General features: G+C 35.5%; 1 non-coding gene across 1 annotated transcript; it reads right to left on the bottom strand.

Annotated features, from left to right (window-relative positions):
* Window positions 1-1,490: 1,490 nt before the first annotated feature.
* On the bottom strand, window positions 1,491-1,562 carry TRNAW-CCA (transfer RNA tryptophan (anticodon CCA)). Its single transcript has one exon. It is a non-coding gene; the product is annotated as a tRNA-Trp (tRNA).
* Between the last annotated feature and the right edge of the window lie 1,807 nt (window positions 1,563-3,369).

Here is a 3,369-nt window from a genome sequence, read left to right as displayed (position 1 = left end):
TTCATGAAAGTGAAAGAGGAGAGTGAAAAAGTTGGCTTAAAACTCAACATTCAAAAAACTAAGGTCGTAGCATTCGGTCCCATCACTTCATGGCAAATAGAAGGGGATACAGTGGAAACAGTGACAAATTTATTTTCTTGGGCTCCAAAATCACTGCAGATGGTGATTGCAACCATGAAATTAATAGATGTTTGCTCCTTGGAAGAAAAGCTGTGACCAACCTAGACAGCATATTAAAAAGCAGACATTACTTTGCTGACAAAGGTCCGTCTAGTCAAAGCTATGGTTTTTCCAGTAGTCATGTATGGATGTGAGAGTTGGACCATAAAGAAAGCTGAACTCCAAAGAATTTATGCTTTTGAACTATGGTGTTGGAGAAAACTCTTGAGAGTCCCTTGGATTGCAAGAAAATTCAACCAGTCCATCCTAAAGGAAATTAGTTGTGAATATTCATTGGAAGGACTGATGCTGAAGCTGAAGCTCCAATACTATGGCTATGTGATCTGAAGAGCCAACACTTTAGAAAAGATAATGATACTGGGAAACACTGAAGGCAGGAGGAGAAGGGAATGAAAAAGGATGAAATGGTTGGGTGGCATCACTGATTCGGTGGATATGAGTTTGAGAAAGCTCCGGGAGTTGTTGATGGACAGGGAAACCTGGTGTGCTGCATTCTATGTGTTTGCAGAGGTGAACAGCAGTGGTCAGAGAAGTATCTTTCAAAAGTAAATAAGAAATATAGATTTTCAGAAAAGCAAAAGCTGAGGAAATTAATTGCCAGCAAATCTGCCCTGTAAGAAGGATTAAAATGTAGATATTCAGAGATAAGGAAATTCCATAGATTAGGCAGATGTATTTGCATATAAAAGAAAAACTTTGGAAAAGGAATTGCTGTTGTTCAGAGGCTAAGCTGTATCCAACTCTTTGCGACTCCATAAACTGCAACACACCAGGTCTTCCTGTCCCTCACTGAAGACAAAATAAAAAAATATTCTTTCTGCTTGTCCGTGATCTAATAGGAAATAATGCTAGCTTAACAGTTAACGCATCCATCATTTCACACATTTGTATCTGTGTGTGTGTGAACATTTAAGTTATCCTTTCCACCAAAAATGCTTGTTTAAATTAATGATAGTATTAACGTATTTTATTACTATAGCATGAGTAAATGAAATGAATGACAATAATTTTATATGTGCTAGAAATTCTCTATCTTAATGTATTAGCATGATCCCTAAATAGTATAGTATTATTAGAGAATAAACTTAGATTGGTTGCAAATGTATATTTCAAACTCCAGGGAATCAGTAAAAAAGTTATATAAAACAAGCACAACAAATATGCTACAAAAGTGAAAGTGAAAGTGAAGTCGCTCAGTCGTGTCCGACTCTTTGCGACCCCATGGACTGTAGCCTACCAGGCTCCTCCGTCCATGGGATTCTCCAGGCAAGAATACTGGAGTGGGTTGCCATTTCCTTCTCCAGGGGATCTTCCCAACCCAGGGATCGAACCCAGGTCTCCTGCATTGGAGGCAGACGCTTTAACCTCTGAGCCACCAGGGAGTGGGTAAATATGCTACAAGGGAGAGGAAAAAAAATACACACACATATATATATGTATAAATTTATCAGTTGAAACCAGAAAAGGGGAGAAAAGGAAAAGGAAAACAAAAGAACAAGTGCAATGAATAAAAAGAGTTATAAATGTTATAAAGATGGTTGATTTAAATCCAGCTATATAAATAATTACTTTCATTATGAATGGTCTAAATCCATCAATTTAAAAAAAATGGATAGGAGGAAGGCATAGTTAGGAAGCTTGGGGTGGACATGTACATACTGCTATATTTAAAATGGGTAACCAACAAGGGCTTACTGTATAACACATGGAACTCTGCTCAATGTTACGTAGCAGTCTGAATGGAAGAGGAGTTTGGGGGAGAATGGATATAAGTATATGTATGCCTGAGTCCGTTCGTTGTTTGCTTAAATTATCACAACACTGTTTTTTAATCAAGTATATCCCAATATAAGAAGAAAAACTAAGAAAAAAAATAAACCTAACCATTGCATGGTAACCGTATCTATATCTATATCTATATCTATGTCTATACATGTGTGTGCTATTTAGTTATCTCATTAAAGACTGTTTGCTGTGTGCTAAGTCACTTCAGTCGTGTCCGACTCTTTGTGACCCTATGGAGTATAGCCTGCCAGGTTCCTCTGTCCATGGAATTCTTCAGGCAAGAATATTGGAGTGGGTTGCCATTTCCTCCTCCAGGGGATCTTCCCAAACCAGGGACTGAACCCATGCCTTGCATTGGCAGGTGTTTCTTTACCACTAGCACCCCCTGGGAAGTGCCAGTAAAGAGTAAGAATGAAACAAATTCAAATGAAACAAATTCATGTATTCACTAATGAAATACTTCTTTATAGCTTTGTTATCCTTTTCTTTTCTCTTTTAGGTAAAAAAGTACAACCACTAAAATAAATCAAAATATTAATGTTAAAAAAGTGAAAACTGTCAGAGTGGACTTAAAAAACAAGATCCAACTACATATTGTCTATGAAGACACCTACTTTAAATGTAAAGACACAGATTACTATCTAAGCAAAAGAAAGCTAGAATGGTTCAGAAGTCAGACAAAGCAAACTTCAGAACAAGAGAAGTTATCAGGGATAAGGATGGACGTTGCAAAATGATAAAGGTTTCAGGTACCTAAGAAAATATAGCAATCCTTAATGTCTATACATGTAATAAAATATCTTCAAAATACTTGAGGCAAAAAATTATATTACTGGAAGGAAAAATGAATAAACCTATCATTTTAGCTGGACATTTCTACACTTTTCTTTCAGTAACTGATAAATCAAGCAGGAAGAAAATCAGTAAGGATGTAATTTATCTAAATGACTTGATCAACTTATTGACATTTATAGAATACTCCAAACAACAACAGCAGAACATTCTTATTAAGCTCATATAAAACATTCACCAGTAGAGAGCACTTCCTGTTCTGTAAAACACATCTTAACCTTAAAAAAATATAGATCATACAAAGTATATTCTCATACCATGATGGAAACAAACTAAAATTTAATGATAGAAATATAGCTGGGAAGTCTCCAAATATTTGAAAGTTGATCAACACTCTTCTAAACAACACCCATGAATAAGGAGTCTTTAGAAAAATTAGAAGTTATTTTAACTAAATGAAAATGAAGATACAACTTACCAAAATTTAAGGAATTCAGAGATGGCAGTGTTTAGAAGGAAATTTATCACAATAATTGCACAAATCAGAAAAGAAAAAAGACTTCAATTATGTAAGCTTCTACCTTAGGAATCTGGAGAGAGAGGAAGAATTTA

The sequence above is a fragment of the Giraffa tippelskirchi genome, chromosome 14 (genome assembly GCF_054371585.1).
Source record: "Giraffa tippelskirchi isolate mGirTip1 chromosome 14, T2T-mGirTip1v1.2.pri, whole genome shotgun sequence".
NCBI classification, from domain to species: Eukaryota; Metazoa; Chordata; class Mammalia; order Artiodactyla; family Giraffidae; genus Giraffa; species Giraffa tippelskirchi.
Note: the sequence above shows the minus strand (reverse complement) of the source record. Positions and strands in the feature narration are given on the sequence as shown.